General features: G+C 51.7%; 1 protein-coding gene across 2 annotated transcripts in view; it reads right to left on the minus strand.

The window, feature by feature from the left end:
* The window catches only part of CASZ1 (castor zinc finger 1), a 148,291-nt gene that overhangs the window by 107,805 nt on the left and 16,137 nt on the right, over window positions 1-24,349 (minus strand). Inside the window, exons 1-2 of one of the 2 annotated variants that reach the window (XM_052691426.1) lie at window positions 14,411-14,857; window positions 13,478-13,619 (exon numbers count right to left, since the gene is read on the minus strand). The gene's annotated coding sequence lies outside the window, so the exon portion shown is untranslated. Of the gene's footprint in view, window positions 1-13,477; window positions 13,620-14,410; window positions 14,858-24,349 lie in introns of those variants that run through there. The other variant, XM_052691425.1, reaches the window with a different exon arrangement.

A 24,349-nucleotide genomic window follows, 5' to 3' on the forward strand; every position in this document is an offset into this window, starting at 1 on the left:
ACTGCGTGCTGCAGGGAACATGAAAGCACGGCGCTCGCAGGCTGCGCCGACATGACGGGGCACATCTCCGAGTGTTTGTGGCACGGAGCAGCTATTTAGTTATTTACAGGGAATATGTTTGGCTGCTGCCAAACCCTACGTTTTATTGTCAGAAAAAACAAACCCGAGCACCGAAACTTGTCTTCAAATGGAAGCTTGCACAGAAGAGAGTGATTTCCCCATCAAACCAGTTTTATTAGATATAAATATCTCATTATTTGCACCGAGTCCTGGGTTACCAAATGTTTTAAATTCAACTTTTATATCATGTGTAGGAGTCTTTATATAAAAGAGCAGCATATCTACATATATTGAAATGACCGATTTGAATTCCACTTGAAATACTGTTCCTTTTTGTTTCTCCTGCATTTATACAATAAAGATTCAACAAACAAACAAAAAGAAGGAATGAGGCACGCTTTGCCTGCTGCTAAGAGTTCTGCCTTCGAGCGTCTCTCTCTCCAGCAATGGCATCAATGAGGTGCTCACAACTCTGCATTCTCCAGCACACTGTCTTCCTCGACAGCTTTTCCTACACCTCAGTGCTGCCTCTGCACCTTTGGAGACATAACATCCACAGAAACGCTTTTCAAATCTGCTCAGGATTGACCGAATCCCTCCAAACAGAGGTCAGTAAACCCTTAAACATCCTCAACCCTGCACCCTGCGCTGACAGATAGAGCACGGCATACAGACCCCAAAGTGCACACTAAGGCATGATAACTCAAAGCCCCAGCCGCCCCACGCAACAAAAAACACACACTCATCTACATCCACACACTCCATAGGCACATGCCCACACAACAAACACCAAGGCAGAGTTAAAACGCACACAAACAGCCTGATAAATGCACATCTCAGCCATCCATCCATACATCACCTACCCAAACCACAAGAAACAGAGCCTAAATATAAACTCCTCCCCAACAATACACAAACATCCCCCAAAAACACACCACGCAGCGGACGCCTGCCAAGTATCATCACAAATGCACACAGCAAATACGTTCTTCAAAACACACAACTCGTCAGAGGCAGCCCACAACTGCACAGAAAGGAGCTCGATGGAAGGGCTCAGCCTCAGCTCTTCCCTTCCAGAGTGGGGAAAATGGGACAGAGAGGGAAGGAGAGCAGGCAGGAGGAGGTGGGGAGGGATGCGGTCCAGGCTGTCATCTGGAGATCCAACTTCATCCAGAATTAATGCACCAAAGTTCTATATTATACTCTGAACAGTTTCCAGCAGACAGGGAGCACTGTGCTGGATGCAGGCAGGTCAGGAACCCAGGCACGCACTGGAGACGCTGCACCAAGGTGCTGGAGGGAAGAACGGACAGAAGGAGCTCTTTTAGGCTGCTAGGGAGTTGCACCCCATACCAATACTCAGGGAGCAAGGCCTTGGGATGGAGCTGAGCACAGAGGCCCCACACAGCCCTGTGGGAAACGCATCGCAGGGCAGACGGGCACAGCAGCACCTGCACCAGTACCTCTGGCTCACAGCCCACAGCTCCTGCAGCCACCAACCTCAGAGCACAGCTCTGCAGAGCAGCCATGAGCTCCATGCTGGCCCTGTGCTCCTCCCGTGCAGATCGATGCGCCCTCACCTCGGCTCCCATACCCTGGAGGGGATGCTATGGCTGGGGCGGGGGAGGAAGAACTGAGAGCAAACAACAGCAACAGGAACAGAGTTGAGCCATTTCAATTATTCATATGCCAGATGGATTCTTTTCCTGCCCTTTTTTTTTTTTTGCTATAAAAATAAAAAGCTGGGGGAGAGCAGTGATGTTTGGGGAGAGAAGGGAGAAAAACATATTTTCCCCAAAACAAAGTGCAGAAAAGAGAGGGGAAAGCCCCAGCATACCCATCTCTGTGCTGGGAGACCACAGGGAGTGTGAGAGCTTCCACTCACTGGGAAATTGGCAGAAGACTTATCTTTTATTTTACAGCCATAGAGCAAAACACAAGGAGAAAGTGCATGAAAAAAGAGGAACGAAGGATGGTGACAGAGAGAGAAAGGGACATGGAATGAAAGAGAAAGGGAGAGCGAGAGACAGCAGAGAGAGGGAGGGGGCAGGCAGAAGAGGGCTTTGACCTTCTGTGAAGGATATAAAAAATCCAGTAGCCTCAGGGGACACCCAACTATCTAGCATATTGCTGTTAAAATGTCTGCAAAATTTAATACACTTGGCATGCCATCTAATCAGTCCTTGGAAACCACGGTTTTTCTCCCTCCTGTACTTCAACCGTCTCAGTCCTCCAGCATTTGGGAACAAGGCTGGCTACCTGCAGGTGATGAAGTTTGGTGTGTGATGGGGGTTTCATTCATATTTTGGTGGGGGTTTCTTTTAGAAGCAAATGGCCGTCATTTTCCCCTTTAAAAAAAAAAATAAAGTTTGCAGCAATTCCTGCATGTTGAAGAGCTGCTGGATGGATGATAACATTGCAGCACGCAGGCATGTGTGCATGCAGAGTGATGGGCAGCAGAGGATGGATGGACACAGCATCCATCCTCCATCCATGTCTGTGCACCTGGCAGCTCCTGGCTGCGTTGTCCCCTCCTGTGCAGATGGAGCCTGGGGAGAAAGAAGGCAAAGGAGAAAGCACAAAGGTGGATGGAGCTGAGAGCTGTCCCTGCAGGAAGAGGAGGTGCCAAGGGGACTCTGAAGGGACAGGAAAGGCCATAGATTCACAAGACTATGGAGAGCAGAGATGAAAGCTTAAGAGGTGGGCCCCCAGATCCAACCAGCTCTGTCAAAATTCTGCTCAGTAAAAAAGTTAATTGCTGAGGAGCCAAATAAAAGAAACCCCACAGGCTGAAAACTGTTCCGAGTCTTTAATTAGCCAAAAACACAAAGAGGTTACAGGAAAATGAGAGTTTAAGAGGGGATCCCAGGAGAATGCCTGCAATACCCTGCCTCCCCTCCTGACCAAACAGCAGGGTAAGGCCAAGGCAGCTGCTCTGACAGCAGATCTGGGAGCAGCATTTGGGGCTGCTTGCTTTGTGCTGCCCAACTATGAGAGCTCAGCATAGGAACCTGGGGGCTGCAGCCCCAGCTCTGACAGCCTTCCCCTACCTGCACACGGCCACTGACTCTCTGACCCCACAAAGCCATAAAAAACAAGCTGCCCCTAGAGCCCAACCCTCAGAAAAGGAAAAAGAAAAGCAGAAGGAAGTGACAGAAGGAGTTTGTTCTTCGATATGCTGAATGGTCATCCAAAGCAATCGATGTACCCATTTTTTGCTAACTTCCACCTGCAGGTTGAGAGCCCTTCCCAATCCCCATGCACACAGGTAACCATCTAAAGCCACGCTCTCAGGTCCCCAGAAGCTTGCCAGCTGTTTCTTCTTAAAGCAGCAGAAGAAATAAGATAGAGATGACATATGGAGCAGTGCTAGAGAGCTGAGCCCCTCTGCCCTCACCCACAGCTCACATCTTGCCCCTCAGTTTCTGCCCACGGCAACCAGATGGAGTTTGGAGGCAGCCACACAGCTCCCCTCAGTCCCTTCTGTAGAGGGCTCAGCAGAAGAAGCCCATGCACTCACTGAAGGCCCCCATGGCACAGACAGAGGACACACGAACTGGATGCAAGGAGTAGGAGCCCAGTGCGACGGGTCTGTGACCTGCGTCGGGAGATGGTTGTGAGCCCACTGAGCTCACAGTCCTCTAGATTAAAGGCTTCATGCGTGAGAACCCCAAAGTGCCTGAACCAGAAAGCAGCCCCATATGGAGGAAGCATCCGGCCCATCCTCGCTTCCAGGCTGATTCCACCCCGCTCCTGCCTACCCCTTCCCCTGGGGCCTATCTAGCTGGGAAATCGCAGACAATCGGGGCGGCTGTTCCAGCCAATTTCCTTCAGGGAACCTGCAACTTCCTCCTGGGACTGTCCTGCGGCTCCGTGCTGCCTCGCAGGGGAGGGCGATGGCTGCAGAGCCGCCCACGCTGCTCTCCGAGGGTCACAAATCTGACGGCCGCAGTTCGGACACGACAGAGGTGGAGGAGGGTTGAAGAATGCGCTGCTAACAGTAGGAAACGCGGGCAAACAGGGGCACAACGCAAACAGAAAGAGAGGGAGGTGCTCCAGCAGGCTGTAAATTCATATTTCTAATTACTTCCTCGTGTTTTTCAGCACTCCTCAGTCAAGTTTGATTAAAATTCCTTTCAAGGGAAGACGCTCCATGGAGAGCTACGACAGAGCAGCAGCTCATGGTGCACAATGGTGGAGATGGGCACAGTGCTGGGGAAGCCAGCCCCACCTGCAGCACAGCCACAGGGGTCACAGGACGCCCCTAGCACTGCCTGTCCCAGGAAACCCTGTCACCAAGAGAACCCTATGCTACTCCCATCCAAGCCCGAGAAGCGAGGCGGAATGCAGGACACACGCTGACACACAAACAACTGATAAAAAAACCCCAAAACACAGAGCACTTCCACAATTCAGTTGCTCTCCATCCTGTGGGAGCGCATGCAATACACAGGTCATGGCGATGAGTCCCAGCTGCTCTTCAGTCTTCTGCTCCCTCCCCACCCCACCTGCACCCAGGCTGTAGCAGGGGACACTGGGACAAGACCAGGAGGAGGCAGGTGAGTTCCAGCTGCACCTCCAACCCTATGCTCCGGCTTAGAGCCCGGCACAGTGCTGCCTAATGCTACAAGCAAGCAAGACAACGTTCTCACACAGCCAAGCAAGGACAGAGGTCTTGCTCTCCATTTAAAGCACTTGCACAATGCAAACAGAAAGGTGAGCAAAGCAACAGGCAGAGGGAAACCATGCAGTTACCACGTTACACCTGTGATACTGCAACCTGAGCCAGCAAGGTGCATGCAGCACAGCAGTGCAGATGAACACGACCACCTGAACTTGGGAGCAGGGAGCACGTGCCATGGGAACAGGGCAGTGCCAGGTGCAAGAAGGCAGCAGCTGTGCTGCATGGCTGCAGGGAGCACAGCAAAGCCCTACACCGCATCCTCCCCAATGGGAAAGTGCAGGCGTTGTGCCTGGGGAGGGAACCTCTCCTCCAAGAAACCCAGGGCGGTGCGAGAGAGCCTCCGACTCTAAAGTCATCCAAGTTTCTGAGGCAATTAATTTATTGCTGAAAGAAGGAGCAGGAAGAACAATAAAAGAGCTTTTGTACTTAGGGTGGGGCAGGAGCATGGGAAGTCGTTTCAGAGAGTGAGGAGTTGGGGGCAAACAAAAACAAAAAAATATAAATAAACTGACTGACAAGCTTACAAGAACAGCCACATTTTTAACATTCTTAATCCCCAGGATAAACACACAGGGAACAGCGAGGACAGGGCTGTCGGTCCCCAAAGATCACCAGGAGACACCGTGGCAGTGCCAAGGCAGGAGCGGGGTGTGCCTGCAGGGACACAGGGCACAGCACAGCCACATCACAGCAGACGCTCACTTGGATCTTCCATCTCTCTGCTCCTACGTTTCCTGCCTTCTGTATCACACAACAAACGCACCATCAGCCTCACGTGCCCGGCAGTGCAAAGCATTGAGGAGATTGGCTCCTTTCTCCCTCAGCTGGCTGCCCTACCAAGAGTCCAGCCACACAGTGCTCTGCCTCCAGACCCACATTCAGCTGCTCCCCCCCTCCTCTCCAAGCACCCTTCAATTTCCTCCAGAAGAGCAGGAGTTAAGTGCCTGGTTTTAGTGGTAGGAGCCACGTTCAGAAAGGGATTGAATTTGCGCTTGGTGCAGCCGGTTCCCTGTTTATTAATAAGCTATTTATCATTGGTGTTGCTTTTAATACCATTTTGGCTTAATGTTGTTAATGAAATATAAATACCCGCACTAATGATGTTGGTCAGGAGGCAGCGTGGGCCACCGGTGGCTCTGCAGGAGGGAGGCCAAACCGCGGCTGTGTGCACGAGCAGCTGTGACTACACGATGGCAGCCCGGCTTCTGCACGGCCCCACAGCACGGCTGGGACAGGACATGCAACATTGATGGGAGGGCAGGGAGAGGTTTCCAGAAGTTGTGACCCACTGCTGCAGCCCCAGTGGGACGGGGATCAATCCTTCCAAGATCACAGCAAGCAGCTGGGGACCCTGTGAGATAACTCGCTAGATGGAGATATGTAAAAGAAGAAGTCGGATGGGTTGTGTTTGCTTAATGCAGTCACCCCACCGGCTCAGCTCCCCCCAGAGCAGCTCCCACAGGAGCTTGGGTCCCTTTGGCAATAGGGTGTTCCCAGCACCCGCACTGGGCTGCCTGCAGGGCTGGGATGAGGCAGGAGGAGCTCACCCGGCTTCCAGGGCTGCCTTGTAGCCCCAGTGCACTCCTGTCCCCACGGCTGCTTGGAGCACAACTCTAGGCAAGGGTTTGGGGCTTGCTCCAGGGATGCAGAGACCTCACCCAGGTTGCTCTCCATTAGCTCGTGTCTGGCACCGTCGTGGGGCAGGGATTATGGATCTCCCTAAGGCGGCTTTTGGAAATCCCACCATGCATTGCAATTTGCATTAAAGCAGTCCCTAGAGAGAGTGGAGGACTGAGTATATGCACTCAGCAGCAGCCCCAGCCCAGGAGGCTGCAAGGCAGCATAAGAGACCTAAACAGACAACGGCTTTGGGACTGGTCAGTGGCAGAGGCATAGAAAAGCCATGCCCAAGGCTGCTGCTCTACCCAGCAAGCACATCCCAAGTGGACCTTCACCACCAGCTCAGCCCAGGCGTCTGCAAGCCTGCAGAGCAAACCCATATTCATGCATCAGGAGCCAACTCCATGCCTGGACAGAGCCTGAAGAACCACCGAGGAGGCAAATCTGGAGAAACAAACCCACTGCTTCTTGTCTTCAGACTGCTCTCCTAACAGCAGCTCATCTTGCTCCAAAAAGACTCACTCAGCAGCAGGGAAGCAGGCAGTGGAGGAGACCATCGAAGGGCACAGCAGGACCACAGCAGCAGAAGTCCTGAGTGATGATGGGTCAGTGTGCAGCGATGGTGCGCCCTCACCACGAATGATGCCGGGCTCCTATGACAACAGAGTTGGCCACCACCTCCTGAGGAGCACCAGCACTTCACACTGCTCCTTTAAGGCGCTGTCTTTTAATTTGGTGCTCCCCCTCTTCCCTCCTCAACCAACTGATTTATTAGTTTACATCTCATAAATTGTCACCCCTCGCCTCCCCCTTCACCCTCCCGGCTGCCATAAATCCCCTGCAGGGCCTCGTCACCCCACCGTGCGCAGCGCAGCCCCCTGCCCCCCAAAGTCACCTCTGCGTCCCCAGGGAGCACGGGGCTCATTTGCTGGGGGTTTGGCCTGGCTCGTCTCAGCAACTAATCCCTTGGGTGGCTCCTGTCAGATTATTAATTAGCTAAAGCGGATCGGCCCTGGAACAACATGCGGTTGGACTTCAGATAAAACAGGACGGCAGAGGCTTGGCGTGTCGTCGTTAAAGGGATATCATCCCTTTTTCTTCCTGCCTTCTAGGCTGGGAGGAGGATGAGGAAGAGCAGAGGTCCACCACGCTGCTCACCTCTCTGCTCGCAGGGCTGGAAGCTCCATCCCTCCTTTGCCCTGTGGCAGCTGAACTTCTCTAGATGCCAGAGGAGCTCCAGGAAGCTGCTCGGAGGCATGGGGCTGGATAGAAGCCCCCTTCTCCTGGGGGACAGGGAGAGAGGGGGACCCCCCCGCATTGCATGGGAAAGGCTGCGAGGAGCAGAAGCAATACTGGAGCTCACCTCCTCACTCCCTTCCCACTTTGGATTGTTTTGACTCAAACCGGTGAAGCTGAAATATCGAGTCACAACGGCACTAAACTTCATTACAAGCTCTTAACACAGATTACTTAATAAAAAACAGGCTGCTTTAATTGCTTTTCCCCCATTAGCATTTCTGGAGGAGAAAACTCTGATTAATTTGAAGAGGCACGTTGCCCCCAGCCCTGCAAATCAGACCTCTTTCCCACACAGCCCTGTCCAGAAGAGCATCCCAGAGAGCCCAAATCCGCAGGACTCCAAAAAACAAAGGGACTGATGGCCTGGAGGAACAGATGGGAGTAATGGAGTGAAGCAAACAAGGGAAAGAAAAATCTCCTCCTCTTTCTGGTGAACCCATAAAAAGCAGCACAGGGGAATGCAGAAGGAGAAGGAAGAAGAGGAGAGGACATAAGAACTGCTTCCATGGGCCACCTCCTGCCAACCTCGCAGTGCTCGCTGGCTTTCTTAAACCCAGAGATGCTGCAAGTTTCCTAAGACTTTTGTTTCACACATTGTATGCACACTGCTCACCCCCGCCGCCCCGCTTAGCAGGGCACAGCAACCTGAAACGTGATCTCAGCACATCCCAAACACACAGAAATCCTGGTATTACTCAGTCTTACAACTGGGGGAGGAGGAGAGAAGCTTTTGACTTCTGGAAGGACAAGGCTAGCAATATTGTTTGCTCATTTTACTTTCAAACTCACCTTAGTTTGTCCTCTCCTCTTTTCTCCCGTATCTCCTATTAATGTACAGCTAAGACAAACTCAGCAAGAATACCAAGAAAGACACTGGGACACATCATAAACCGCCCTGGCAGAAATCAGGATCCTCCTGCTGGCTGGAAATGCAGCTCTGCTGCTTTACATCAGCAGATGGCTTACCTGTGGCTCTTAATGGTTAATATATAACTGCAGCAACAACAACAACAAAAAAAGCCCCAGCATTAATACATAATTTGTCAGAGGCAATATGCTAAAACAGCCTTTCCATATTCAACTCAAGCAGTGAGATAAGCCTCACCTGCAGCCCTGCCCCATGGGCTGAGCAGCAGCTCTGGAATGAACGCTGGTGGAAGACATCAGAGAACAGATCCCATTCATATCACACTATTTGTTCATTTTTCACTTTTTTCCCCCCCCACTTTATCAACAGATTTCCAAGAAGGACATTCTGAACACACATTTCCCTCACGCACTCATGGCATACTTTGTGCTGATTGCTCCAAGTGCTTTCCAACCTTGAGGATTCCCAGCAGACCAGCGTCCCTTTGGCTCACACTGGACAGATGAGGCCCCAAATTCCTACAGAGCCAAACGGGGCCCTAAACGCAGAGCCCTGCGACCCAGCAATCCCTGATCTGGCTGTCTCATTGAGGTACCCAAAAATATCTGCCTGCAGCCCAGCTGAGAACTGCTCTGGGATCTGGCAAGGATAGGAAGAAATGCTGTCAGATGGTTAAAAGGAATCAGGAGATCTGGCTTCTCCTCCCAGCTCTGCTTCTGAGTCATTATTAGCATAAAATCAGGTTTGTTATATCACTGACGCTTGAGTAAATAAACCAAGACTCATCACTGTGTTTTTGTTTTGCAATACCTCAGTGGGCTCCTCTCTACAAATAAACACTATTAACACTCATTGCGACGGCAGGCAGATGAGGAAGGAGAGCGATAAAAGCACCTAAGACATCTGAAACCTCCATGAAGAGCAGCAGGGTGAAGTCACAGCTGTTTGAAGATACCAACTTCCACAGAACAGGCATTTGAAAAGGCAACTCCTTCCTGGGGGACAAAGCAACAAGTCGCACCCACAGGTACGACTGAGCCGATGGGAAAGAGACTGAGAACATCATGATCCTCTTCTGAGGAACCAAAGGTGAAATCTTGACTCCGACAAATCAAAACTCATGCTTGCTTTCACAACACCATTATTTAATCTCCCTAAAGTTGGGGTGTGAAGGCAAGAAGCCTTGAGAAGGAGATGGCCATCTTCATCAGCAACAGCTACAGAACACCAGAACAGCACAGAGCTGAATGACCAGAGGTAGCAATGAAAGCAAAGCCTGAATGTAGGAAGACCTGGCTCAGTCCCACCTCCTCTGGCACGGAGCACCTTTCTTCCATCTGCATTTTTGGGGCAGCACGGCTTGCTGTGTGACAGGCTGCCAGCCCTCACTTAAGCACCGGCCTTCTTTAGGGCTAAGCTGCTGCATGCACCCACACACGTGAGCTCCACCGGCCAAGGGACGAGCCCTGCCCAGCTGGCTCCTTGCTGCAGGACCTCTTCACCTGCTGCACAGCCATCATGTGCACTACTGGAAGTGCAAACCCAGGCCCTGCCCTCAACCTCTGGGCCTTTTCAACTCACACAGATGCACGTGCCAGACCCACCCTCTGTCTGCAGGCTGCACCAGGCTCACCATCACCTTAGAGAGAAGTGAGCTAAGGAGCACCAGGATCAGGCCTCCGTCCCGCGGCCAGGACAGCCCCATGGGCACACTGCCCTCCTTCCACTTCCCCCCTTCCGCTTCCCACAGCCGCCAACCAAACATCTGATCGAAGGCCCGGGGGAGAGAGTCAGAACTGTCCAGTCTGGTTACAAGTGAAGGTCATTGATCTAGTGCAGACCAGGGATGCGGAAAACAGGGAGGGAGGAGAAAACCCTCAGAGGGAGCAGAGAGAGAGAGGCAGAGCAGAGCGTGCGCAGGGAGGGGCGGCGGAAGTGGCTGAAGCGCGGTTTCACACTCCCAGACCCAAGGGCTGTTGTCAACCCGTCCTTCACGCTCACATCTTGTCACACTAGAGGTCAGGTCTCCCAAGCGTTCCTGGAGAGCTGAGCTAGCCCATATGGCAGGCAATATGTTAACAATATGGATCAGCTGCTCGTCAGGGCCCGAGCAGATGGATGTGACAACCCCGCTCCGAGCCCAGGCAGGCTTTGAGCATCCTCCCTCTCCACCTCACTGCAGAGCTCTGCCCAGGAACTGCTGCCCGCAGCCCCACAGCCCTGCAGGACGGGCACGGCGCTGGTCACGCTGCCATGGACAGGGCCCGGCTCGGGCTCCTCAGAACCGAAGGGCTTCGCCACAGCAGACCTGGGCGACCAGCTCGCATGCAGAGCGCTGCGGCAGATACTGCGCTCAGATACGGGGATGTGGCATGTTACCACCAGATGCCACACGTTGCAGTCTAGACTGAGTTTTGTAACTGCCTGGGAAAATTCTCTCTCACAGAACGAGTAATACATAAATAGATGTATATTTTAATGGGCAAGCTAAACTCCTCCTGGCAAAGGCAGGCGAGCTGATTTCATACACAGGCAGGTAAATTTCCACAATGATTTTGCAAGGCTGTTTCGTATTCCCCAACCCGGCTCCGAGGAAGGCAGCGCTCCCACCTCCCAGATCCCAGCACAGCAACCCCTACATTTACATCTGCTACCGAAATGAAGCACGGGGAAGCACCTTGCCAATTCAAACTGGTATTTCTAATCATTTTTTCCATGGATTTTTCTATGTTTTTATTCTGCAGATAAGACTACGCTATCAAGTGAACAAGCAAAAATCCCTCCCAACCCTTCTAGCTGTAGGACTGAGCAGCCAAGTGCGTTTATAAAAAAAGAAAGTGAAACAGCAAGCACAGCCTAGGGATGGGCTCTGGAGAACACGCACACAGCCTCCATAGCCCAAAGAGCTTGTTTTGAAAGTAGAAGCCATAAAACTTGCTCCAGGGCTGCAGAGAGGAACACAGGGATTTCTGGTCCAGAGCATGAGCGAACACAAAGCCACACGCCTGAGAGGCTCAGAGTATATCTCTTCACTGAAGTGATGCCTGCAGAACTAGGGGAACCTCGTGAAACAGCTGGAGATCAGGGAAATGTTTCTGTTGCCTTTAATGAACTGCTGTCTCCCAGAAAGCAGCCCCTGAAGGACATGACTGCATACAGACACAGCATCCTGCAGCTTTAGGAATTCCTGATGCTATGTCCTGCAGTTGCCTTGTCTCAGAGGCACTGCTCATCCCAGGGCTCTCAATACCACAAAGCTATGCCAGCAGAAAGCAGCAAGGAAGGCCATAGGACAAGCTCCCTCCAACAGGAAAATAAACCCTAGCCCATACAGCAGCTTCCTCATCAGCTTTTCCCCTTTTCCTCCTGGATACAAGGTCCCTCGGAAGGGTTACATAGGGATGTATAACAGAAAGCTCACCTGCTGTACTCAAATTTGAGAGTTCATATCTTAGTTCTTAAAACGTCAAGGATCCTGACAGGCCAGCACCCTACTCCCTTGGGCAGAGCTCCAATTTGGGAAGCTCCTGTCACACCAGAGGCCTGGCAGGACGCATGCCAGTGCTCTAAAAGGGGACAAGCACTAGAGTGGCTCACAGGGATAAAAGCCAGAGTTCTCTACATTAATAGTTCAAAATCAAGCTGTCCAAATAAAGCATGCCAGACCCTGGAGGAGTTTCAGCACAAGGAAGGTGTGGAAAGGCACAACTCGCCCATCTCCCATCCAGTGGCACACTTTATTTTCAGGCAGGTTTGCTGAAAGCACTCAGTTCTGTAGGCTCTGAGCACGTGGCAGGCACTAAGCCCTGCTGAGCCTTAGAGGATCATGGCTGTTGCTCTTTATGATAGGACACTCAGAAGATGAGCAAATACCCCATGTTGCATACAGGATGGACAGGGACAGTGAAGGCCCAGGTCAACATCTCAGCCCCGTGACTTTTCTCCTCTTCCTTTGTGCTAAGCCAATACAGCTCCTCCATCTTGATCCTTCCAGCTCAGGTCTCAGCCTTATCTGTGACTCACAGAAGCTCTGGCCACACTGCATTGCTCAGTTATCATGTACGGCACAGCAGAAAAATCAGAGCAACACAACCATACACATTCTCCACTTTGGGTTGAAGAGCTTCACTGAAACGTCACCATCCGTAATGGACACAATACAGAAACAGCCCCTAACATTACTGCAAACAGATCACAGAACGCTTTGGGTTGAAAGCAATCTTAAAGATCCTTAGATCAGACACAACATCACACGCGGCCCAGGCACTGCCAGGATGCTCAGCCCCTTCCATCTGCAGTAGCGTGGCAGCACCACCAGGCAACACCCAGATCCTCAAAGCATTGGGAAAAGTTACATTACTCTCTACTATTATCTTGTAACAGCTTTCTTCCAAGCCATGCTTTGCCATACCTTTCTTTGTAGAGAAGCTGCTACAGGAGCCAAGCAGTAAAGAAGGTAAAAAAGCTTTTAGAAACAAAGTTCCACCCCCACAAAACTCTTCTGAATTTCCCACCGTGACCACAGAAGCCCTCAAACTCCTCTTCTTCTGTGTGACAAGTCAATCGGAAACCGCCCCACACGATACTTACCCAGGGGACTCCTGTGGCAGCCCAGCAACACCGCTCTGCTAATTGCCAGCACTGCCAGCAGCTTGCGTGGAAGAAGCTGGCTATGGGAGGCAGTTACTGGGACCACTGTGTTGCTGGGTCAAGTGGGTTCCTACGTCCATGCAGAAACAAGCAGCGAGGCCAAGGGCTACTTGTAAGGCAGCTCAAGCCAAACCAACCCCACCCATGATAATACATCTCTGACCCAAATAATGACTTTCAGCATTTCGTCCAAACTTCATAGGCCAGAGGTTTCTCGGTACTCGAGTGGAGGCTCTGGAGAGCAAAAACCACTCCAGCCCTACTTCAGAGAAGTGAGATCGATCAGAATTCAGTACCTTGCATTGAGAAGTCACAGGCTTCAAGGTCCATTCCAGTGTACAAAGTGGGGCGAGAAGTCAGGATCTTTGTTTCGGAGGCAATCTCGGGTGAAGACAAGGAATTTGATGGCTTCTCTTCACTCGGTGAAGTCTCTTTGCCCTGAGGAGAGATTCAAAAAGGAAATGAATATTCCCTACCGAGCAGTACCAGAGCTCAGGTGAATCACAAGCACAAGCAATGACGCTGCCCTCAAATGCCACAGCCACCCACAGATCTCAGCCCTCGGCTCTCGCAGCGCCCAGCAAGGCAAGGTGCTGCACACCCTGCCCAACATCGCATCCCACTGCTCATCCCAAGCGCGCCGCCGGCAGCTCAGAGACCAAAGCACCGACCCCTGGGTGACCATCTGAGGACCACCCGGTGGGCCAGGCGCTCCAACTTTCCCAGAGAAAAATCCAGGTCAAGCAGTGGCGGCAGCAGCCTGCAGTGCTAAGCCACTTACGGAAAGCTGCCCCCAGCCAGCCCAGCATCGCGGCACACGTGAGACCACGGCGCATCGCTGCTCGTGGGAGATCGGCGCTCACATCACAGTCGTGGGCAGCACAGAGCTCGGCTCCCCAGCCCCTGCCACCTTACAGACAGAACCGCACCAGACAAAGGAAGAATTATTATTTCCAGTTTAGCAAGGTACACGCTAATTAAGTGACTTGTCAAAGGTCACTTGGCGAATCCGAGGCAGAGCTGGGATCCAAACAAAACCTCACTGATTTCAGTCCAACAGCAGGCCACCACAAGTCCGTCTTCATAGTCTCCTCAGATGCGTGCTTCCACCTCTGCAGCAAGTTTCACCCCTCTCCCCACTCTCCCCACACAGTTAAGACACTTCCCTTTCATTTCCTGCATCGGAGGAAATGGATAAATACACAGATTGAAAGAACAAGAACCTTTACCTCACTTCCAAACTCAAACCGTGCCGTAGCTCCGACATGAGACAGGAGCTTCAGACTATTCTGGGAGGTGGGATTGCTGGACAGGAGGATTTGGGTGATGTTTGTGTTGTGTTGGTTGTGGTTTTTTTTTTTTTTTTGTTTCGTTTTGTTTTAAAAAGTTTCCATCAGACAAAAATAAAAGAGGCAAAACAAAAGAGGGTTGTGAGATCAATCCATGATAGGTGCCGGGCCAAAGAAAATGGAGCCAAAGGAGTCAGCACCCTGTAACCAGCAACCTTTGTGTCAATTTAAGCAAATATTGTGGCGTTTCCATGGCAATCCCTGTTTTGAATATCCACTACACTCACTTTTTAAAGGGCTTTTCCTGTTTGCGTTTCAACTTCAAAACCTGTAAATATTTTCAGCCTTAACAGATCCCTACCTCCCCCAGCGTCTGAAAGGAGATACAGTCGGAGCCAACACGAAGCCCTCAGCCTGCAGCCCCCAGAGCAGTGGAAGCTCCCAGCAGAAGCAGGCTGGCAGCATCAGGGCCAGAGCCCCGTCCTGCTCACCACAGCAGCTCCAGGAAACCACCTCCTGCTTTTCCAAACCAGCAATGGAAACACAGCCCTGCACACGCACAGCACTGACAGCACGGGTCTGAAGCACGCTGCAGGTGTGCACGAACCTCTGCTGCCTCGCCAGCTACAGCCACCTCTGCTCCAACTCCTCCCCGTGATCCAGGGCCCGGGCTGCCCTGCATCCAAGCAACCCAACGTCAGCAGTCACAGTGATTTATGCCACACCGCGCCATATGCAAGCAGGAATGGAGAAGTCAACTTTGTCCTCACTTGCAGCTTGGGATTGGGTGTGAGTCCTCCAGCAGCAGCTCGCAGGATGTCTGCCCTATCACCCTGTGCTTGCTCCACCACTGCATAGCCCACAGCGAAAGCCCTGCTGGGATGAGCCTGCCTGGCTATCACCTGCCAGAGCTGCACCCAGCTGCTGACCCTGTGCAGGAGCCCAGCACACAGAGCTCCGGCCCCTCCTGCTGCTGTGGGAGCGCACTGGTTAATTTGGAGTTTCCTGGCTGAGATGGATGGGTGCCAGGCCTCAAATGTTGGCTTAGTGTAATTTTTGGGAAATCAATTTCCTTTGTTGTTTTTTTTTTTTTTTTTTGCTTTGCTTTTTTTTTTTAAAAAGTTTTTTTTTTTTTTTTTTCTCTCCCTCTTAATTTAAATGGAAAAGTCAGATTATTTGAGTGAGTGCCAGCGCAGGACCATCCATCCCAGCAGGTACTGCAGTGTGCATACAGAACCACACAAACACAGCGACCCAGAGCCACTACGTCAAGTGCCACCGGAGCAGCACCAACCACATCACTGCTCCTCCTGCACAGCCAGCTGACACCGCAGGCAGCTGATGCACGATACCTGCCACCCTGGCCCATCTCCAGCTCAGGTAATTACATCCCACAGCAGTTTCAGCTGGATATTTTATCCCTTCTTCACTTCCGGCCCCAAACGGCTGCACCGGGCGTTGCTAAAGCACCGTCCAGATCCACCCCGGATGTGAGTGCGTGGAGGGAATTCAGCACATCCCAGCGCAGAGCCCGCTGCGCAGCAAACAACCTCCTCTGCTCACACACAGGGACAAACTCTTCTCACATATCCCATAATATTCCCAAGAACGACATGCAGAGCTGAGAAAACAGCCCTGGCACGGCACGCCGGGGAGCTGCTGCTTCAGGCTGAACGTCACCTGGCGCACGGGCATCAGGCTGGAACAGATATTCACCGTGCAGCCACCAGCAAGCTGGGAGAAATTAAACCTCTGGGGTGAGGCTGACAGCACAGCCCATTCTACAGACAGCATGGTGCCACCAGCCCCACAGGTGAGGACATGGGTCCTTCCTTGCCATGCTGCATCTTGGCTTTGCCCACGGCCACCCAACACATAAGGGAACAGCCCCCTGCCAGGACAGCACTGAGGGCCCCACGCTCGTCATCAAGTTCCATCAGAGTTCTGTGTCCTCGGCCGTCTCCTTTCAGAATGTTACGGAGCAGATCCTCACCCAATGTAAAATCAGTGCAGTTTCATTGGCTTCAGTGAAGTCATGCCAACTTACACAAGTTGAAGATCCGTCCCTCTGAGTTACTGGAGCTGCCAGTTCTTCCTTTGGATAATCCCCAGGGTGATTTCATGGCAAGCAGCAGCACAGGCCCAGCCAGCCGGGCAGGCTCAGCTGCACTCCCCTACCAGGAGCAGGGCTGGTGGGCAGATCATCCACTGCTCCTACCAGAACCCAGAGTGAGTTCCTCCAGCCTTTAGATGTTGGTTTTCTCCCACCTCTACTCCAAGGAATCACGCAATTACAGAATCAAAGCTCAAAACGGCCACTAAGATCATCTAGTCCAACGTCAACCCATTCCTACCATTCCCACTATCCGTGTCCCTCAGTGCCACACCTTCAGGGATGGGGACTCCACCTGTCCCAAGGAAGAGTGCCCATGGTGGTGCAGACACAACCCCATGGACCCCAACCCCACTCCCTGCACCACGGCTGCTGCGTGCACAGGAGCACAGCACAGCTTCAGCACAAGAACTTTCTGTGCTCCACCCTCACAAGTCCTTCACGATCCCCCCTGAGCAATTTTCTAGGCAACAGCGCGGTTGCATTCCCTTCCCTATCTCCTAATAAATATCATGCTAAGCAAGATGAGTATCTTCTTCCCAGACCAAGCGGCATGACCCACTTTCTGAATCAGGGCAGATGCAATTGGGCCCTGGAGTCCTGGACCCCTCCCAAAGCAGGAGATTTTGTAACAATTACAGCAAGAAACAGAAGGAATAGAAAAGTAATAAGTGATCAAAGAGCGTGGGGTAATTATTGCTCCTCGCCATCCTACACGCTGGCATTTTCCTGGGACACTGAAGCAACAGCCCCATGCACATCCACACACCTCTCCTCCACTGCCCTACATTCCTCAAAAGTAACAGGCCCCACACCACGGGTCGTGGCTCAAGCTGGGACAGACGCTGTACCCTGACCCCACACACCAATCCCAACCTCTCTCCTCTCCTTTTCCCCTCCCCAGCGCCAAGGAGGAGCACAGGTCCAAACCCACCAGCACGAGCCCACCTCAAATGGCATTCTCCTGGTCTCAGCAGCTCCATTTGGCCGAGGAGCAGCTCCACATCTTCCCAGAGGTGGCTGCATGTGCTCAGACTCTGACCCAGTGGGCATGGAGACAATTACCGAGAGGTGGAGAAAACGTCAGCAGCGCTTTCACTGCTGGAACCCACAAATAAAACATCCCTCCCACGGGAGCACAGGGCTCAAGGGCCAAAAGCACATAGAAAACTCTATGGCAAAGAGGTCCCATATGTCCAAACCGGCCCTGCCCTGAGCTCAGCCACGGGGCACAGCCTCACATCTCTGGGCATGGCCACCTGCCCAGAGCAAAGGGCCCACAGCCCAAAGGGATGAGCCCCTGAGCCATGGATGTACGTGCTCCATTCACTGCCACAGCAGTGCCCACTACAGCCACCTTCCTTGGCCGACACAGCGACATGTTGAAGGCATTCACAGCCGTTCTGCTTCAGTTAAATAAAAGAACTTCAGACAAAAACAGAAAAAGCCTTTCACCCAAAATTCAGAGATAAAAAAAAAAAGGGGGGGGGGGGGAAGAAATCTTCATCTTAATTCAAAAATCCTATTCGATGTGTCGTGGCACGAAAATGTTTTTCACTGCATTTTTTCAGTGTGATCTCATGCACCCTGCAACCAGGGTACGCCCAAAACACCAGGTATTTTATGGGACACAAACAGAGCGCAAACATACACAATTAAAAAAAAAAAAAAAAAAGGGATTGGTAAATATTTAAATTAATCAGAGCTGGCATCTGTGCAGCCTCCCCTCCCTGAGAGAGGGATGTTTGCAGCTCTGAAAACAGAAAAGTGAATGGTGTGACCTTTCCCTTGGTGCTCGCTGGGCAGCGCGGGCACCTCCTGGCTGCCACGCAGCAGCGGGGCTGGGGGTCAGGGCAGCCCCCAGTGGGACAGGGCTGCTCTGAGCTGTGTGCTGCCTGCTCTGAAATGTGAAGGGTTTCATTGGTTTCTTTTACTTCTTTTCAGTTTAATTGTTGGAGGAGTTGATGAAGCTGTTTGCCAAAACACAATCGACTCCAGGGAGCCAGCTTACACAAAAAGGGTGTGCCGGCAGCCGGGCCGGGCAGCCATGGAAACCACCAGCACCTTTTTGCATTTGCCCAGGTGAAGGCAGAGCTCTGCGGATGGCTTTGTGCAATCGGCAGAGCTGCAAGGAAGTGTGCAAGCAAAGGGCCTGGAGCAGCACACGCACGTTGCCCAATGGCGGGGTCACAGCGCGAGCCCCCAGGCACACCTGCCCCCCCCCAGGTGGTTGGGGCAGCTTGCCCCACGAGGGCGGGCGGCACACAGGCCCTGCCGGCATTCCAATCAGCCCTCAAAAAGAAAACAGAGAATTCCTCAGAAGCAGTGGCTGCAGAGAGCAATACGGGGCAGCCGGTGCCATCCAGCTGCTCCCAGTGCCAGCCCCTCCTGCTGCAGGGAGAGTTGCTCCGAGCTCTGCGGATGGGAGATCAGCCCGCCGGCTGCTGAGGACAGCACGGCATTAAAGGCAGTCTGGGTGATGGGGTTTCACCCTCCCTGCCAGGATGCACAGAAGTGAGCAGAGAACACAACACTCCAGCAGAGGAGCACAGGGCTCTGTACAACCTGGAAAGGATCATCCAGCACAGACAGCCCCAGGAACAGCTCAGGCTCACCCTGAAAATCGGCGGGTCAGGGCAGGCAGGGAGACACAACTCTCCTCCTGTGGTTCGACTTCATGAAAATCTGATCTCGGCCCTTGGTCCCTGCCCAAGCCCTCAACAGGCTCCGAGGCCATCCCAAAGGCAACTGCACCTAAAGGCACGCGACAATTCGACACACGGTGGTTTCCCAGCTGGCACATCAGCCCCTGCCCGCACAGCAGGTACCAGCAGTGCTGTAGGTAGGCTTTGCCAGCTCTGCACAGGGCTCACGTGGGCACTGACGCGTCTCTTGGTGCAAGGAAAGAGGGCAGCCGACCACTGCTTTATGATGTGCAGCACAGGGCAGGCTCCAGCCCGACCCAAGCATCGCCCACAGCCCAGCAAAGCTCTGGGGGCACCTGGCAGGGCCGTGCTGCGGGCAAATGCCGGTAAGGCTCAGTGGTGCGTCAGCCCTTCTGGCATCAGCCTCCCCAACTCATTCAAATATTTCCCTTTTTTTTTTTTTTTTCCTCTTCTAATTTAATGTTCCCTATAATTCATCTGTCCCAAAAGATAATCAATAGAGGCCGTAATGAAAATTTGAGCCATATTTTATGATCCGCTGCAGGAGAAAGGGCCACATCAGCAGGACGAGCCTTGGCTCCCAGCAGCGTTCCATGCCTGCCCGCCAGCCCCTCTGCCCGGCACCCGCACCAACCCTGAGCGGGCAGTGGGGAGGAGGGAGCACATCTCAGTGCTGTGCAGATCCCACCAGGCAAATCCCAAATCCCACGGCGTTCCCAGCACCCCCAGCTACCATCATCCCAGTGCTCACACACGGCCAAAGCCCCCATCCTGTTCCCGGCAGCCCCGCAGCACCGATTCCCAGCAACGGTCCCCGTCCTCCCTGTGAAGGCTGTGGCATATTTCATTGCCTGAAGCTGCCGCGTCCGCAGGGAGCCGGAGGTAACAAAACTGACCAAAGGAGAAATATCTGAAGCGAAAGGCCAGGGAGAGGAATTTATAACAGCAGCTAAGGCAGCAAAAATACAAGCGCCTGACCAGAGGCTGCCCTCCCACGTGCAGAGGGCAGGAGGCTGCGGAGCGCAGCCAGGAGCCACGCTCCTGAAGGCAGAGCGCTGACACCAGGTGCCCAGCAGCACTCCAGGCACGGGGTATAAAGGCCTGCAGCCTCTGCACCCCTGGTGCAGGCAGTGGTCTCTGGGTCAGGCCTTTCTCACACTGACTCAGCCCAGGGGCACTGTGCAGGTATTGCTGTGATACCGCCTGCAGCAATGCTCTCAGTCCTGCTTGAAGGTATGGATCAGCAGCCTCAATCCCCATAGCCTCTGCTCAGCAGCAGCCATTTATTTCCACCTTTCCTTTCTCTTGGAAACTCAGAAATAAACCAGCTTAAAAAAATAACTAAGTACAACAAGATCCCAATTAAATCTTGCTTCCAACATATAAGCAAGGTGACCGATTTGCAGGATGTGCAACTATAATTCCAAGGCATGCAGCTCACTACGTAACACAGGAGAGGGGAGCTGAACCCCACACCGCTGGGAGCAGCGCTGCAGTGTCAGCACCTGCCTGTCCTGGTGCACCCCAGGCAGGGTCCCTGCACAGCCCAGCACACAGGGATGCACGGCGGCTGTCGCAGTCTCTGCCTTGCCCCAGCTCTGAACTGGTGACCCTTACTAATATCATCCAGTCCCTTGATATCCTCGGGGAGCAATCAGCACATTTTATTAACCCGGCCAATTTTAGAAGTGCACACGCAGTATTCTGGTTACTCTCTCCTGCTCTGCATTACAGGGCCATTTCACTGCATGCCGCTCACCGCGCTCCGGCTCTCCCAGGGCACAGCGCGTACCGCTGCCTGCAGACACTGCTCACAGCAGGAATATTCTGACCCAACAGAAAGCCTCTGAGATCCCCACCACCAAATCCATTTTTTAAAATGACACGTTTCCACCTATTGGTCCCCAGAGTGAACTAATTGCTTTTGCTAGTTTTAAAAGCCAGAGTTATTCCACTGAAAAGAAATGAGTAACTGCATGGGAACTCGGAGACAGCCTCGGCTTTCTGAGCTGAAATCACCACGGATGCAGACATCTCTGCTGCCCAACAGAGGACATCTCTGTTTCACGGGGGAATTCTTCCCTTTGCAGGGATGTGGGGACAACAAGGGGTTAAGGTAACTTGACCAAACATGGAGCAATTCAGCCAGAGCCAGCAGAAGATAAGATTTCTGTCTGTGCTCTAACCACTAGGCTATCCCCTTCTTTGCTAAATGAGGTCCTCTGTCTAAGGGCACACTGCTACTTACACTCACAGACTATTCCTTCTGTTTGGTTGCTGTTTTGTTGCTATTCTTCCCAGTGTCAGCCCACAGCCAGCCTTACACACACACACACCTGCCCAGCACAGAGACTGGAGAACAACCTGCAGTCCCAACAAACCTCACACAGTACAGATCACACACAGCAACAAAGCCCAAAAGAATTACACACACACACACACAAAGAAAGGGCAAATGTGTTCAGAAACCTGTACATACCTGCACCAAGGAGCAAAGAGACACCAAAGGCACAGAAGCACACCCCAGGCCATACCCATCACATCATGGCTGTAACCACACTACTGAGCACTGAGATGCCTCTCAAGTAGGAGCAGCTCAGCCCCACTGATTGCTGGGACCTCGTTAGCTCCAACTGCTTCCCCAGCTGAGTGAACTGCCTTTCCATCAGGCACAGCTGTCTTGCAAACAAAACACAGCTGAAGGTGACCACTGCTAATTTTTTACTACCCTTTCCCCAACGCAGTAACTCCCAAGTGCTCCGCAGAGTAAATTCCCCTCTCTTTTTTCCCTTCCCTAACAGTATCTCACAGGTGTGGATTCTGAAAGGTGTGGATGAGAAGCTGCCTCATGCCGACTTACAGCTCGGCGACCTCCAAAGTGCTCGTTTTTATTTGGATTTTGCAGAAATTTGTTACTAATTAAGTGAAACTGCACCAAAATAATTGCGGATCCCACAGGCTATCAGTTTAACAGCCACATCTCAAGTTAAACTGTATGAATGTTTTATATGCAAAAGGCTGTAGATTATATAATACAAACACAGCCACCTTCTCCTCTCGTTCAGCACACGTGCCCCAGGTCCCCTTGGACAGCAGGGAGAGAAGTCGGGGCCACTGTGTGCTGGGAGCTCTGTGCTGTCTGTTTACACCATAAACGAAGTTGGGAAAACTTGTTTAAAGCCAGCACTTTCCCTGCCAGCTTGCGGTTTAATGGATGTTTTCCTCTCGAGATTTTTATTTATAAAGATCCTCTTTTGTTTTCCAAACCTAGGGTTTATGGAGGAAACGTTCTGCCCTCAAATCATCGTCTCCAGGCAGAGGAAAGCAGCTTAGGACATTGCCCGCTTATTGCGCACACACCTCTATGTGGAGATTCTTAATCTTCACCCACCCAAGATTAAGACAACACAAATTATGAAATCGATACCAATACAAACAGCAACATCTATTACAGTTTCAATGTTTTCGTTATATTTTCTCTGAACTATGAAAGCGGGGTGATTTTAATGGGATTGTTGTTGTTTGTGCAGAGCAAATCTGCTGTTTGGTGCTGGCAGTACTTATGCAAATGCCCCGCTTTCCCCATACAAACCTGTCCTCTGACTCCTCATGTGAGTAAAGACGATATTGAGTGTTTGCGAGATGAGGATCCATTTATATTTAGGGCTCCATTACTGATCAGGAGGCAGAGTGTCCTTACGGCGGATATAAATTACAGTTACACTAATTTCAGGGCCCTCAGTCTCTGTCCTGGTGATGCAGCAGAAGAGCTTTCGAATAAAGGAGATTCTTCTCTCGCAGCAGTTTCACTTCTTTTCTTTCATTAACCACGACCCATCCTATATATATTTATCTATGTTTCCCCTCCATATGCCTGTCTGAATGCCTCTCTGAGGTGTAAACGCTCCTGCACTAAGATTCAAACATAACAAATCAAGAATCATTTTGCAAGCAATGACAACAACCCTTCCAGAAGTTACACCACGTAACAAGTCACGCAATTAAAGTTTAATGAAAAAAACTAAAAACAAAAACCCTGAGAAGCCCCTGGTGCTTGCTTTGTCTTCCAAACAATCCATCATGGAAATGCAGGACGTTAAAATGGAAGAACCTCTGACTAAAGCTACGTCGTAAACCATTTTTTTCCTAATGAATTCCACCTCTTTACTCCACTGAATCAGCAGAGCCGGATGGAATTTCTCTCCTCTCAGTACAAAGGGATGTGCTGCTGATAGAACTGGTAAGCCATGCTCAGCACCTCCTGCCTGCCCCACGCCTGATGTTTCCCAAGGCCAAGCAGCGTCCCCTGCAGCACCTGCAAACCTGTGGAGCTGTGCTGCTGCCATGGGTGAGCAGAGCAGGTCCTGTGGCAGCCAGGAATGTCCGTGCACATGCACACTTCTGGAAATGGAAGGACAGACGTAGCTCCACCACATTTCTCATCACCTGCAGCTTCGGGAGGACTCAGCTGGAGCTGGAAGGGTCAGACACAGCTGCTTCTCTTTTTCAGCCCCACCTTCCACTTTTATTTTTCCAGACCTACAAATGACATCCCTTTAAAAGCAAACCTTTTATCCCATGTATGCTGAGATTGCATCATTTGATGAAAGGTAACTGCAGTTAACGTAAGGACAGGAGGTTGGAAAGCAGGACCCAGGAGCAGAAGTGCCAGAGCAGTGGCACAGCTCAGCTTAGGAGCAGGGCAGCCCTTCCAGCAGTGGGACAACCCCAGCCCTCCTGAGCTGCTCACACAGTTTGTCCCCATGTCTGGATTTCTGTATTTTCTACAGTCCTTGATAAAACCAAACCTTACATTAAAATGCATTTATCATATCTGATGTCGTTTATTTCCCGACATCTCTTTTTCCTATTTCTGGGTTCCTTGAACCCCTAAGCTGTTCTATCTGCACTGCAGAGGAAATGTGAAATAATTTTAAAATGAGGGCCAGAAAAATGCACGAGAAAAAAAAGGGGAAAAATTTCTTAGTTCTGTTTTTCTCTTTAAGGAATTTTCTCTGTTTATGTAATAAAAGAGAGTAATAAAGGCCCAATCGGTACCACTATTCCTTCCTCTAATGGCCAAAAAGGATTTCACTGCTA

This window comes from Tympanuchus pallidicinctus, unplaced genomic scaffold, assembly GCF_026119805.1.
Source record: "Tympanuchus pallidicinctus isolate F22 unplaced genomic scaffold, pur_lepc_1.0 scaffold29, whole genome shotgun sequence".
Classification (NCBI taxonomy): Eukaryota; Metazoa; Chordata; class Aves; order Galliformes; family Phasianidae; genus Tympanuchus; species Tympanuchus pallidicinctus.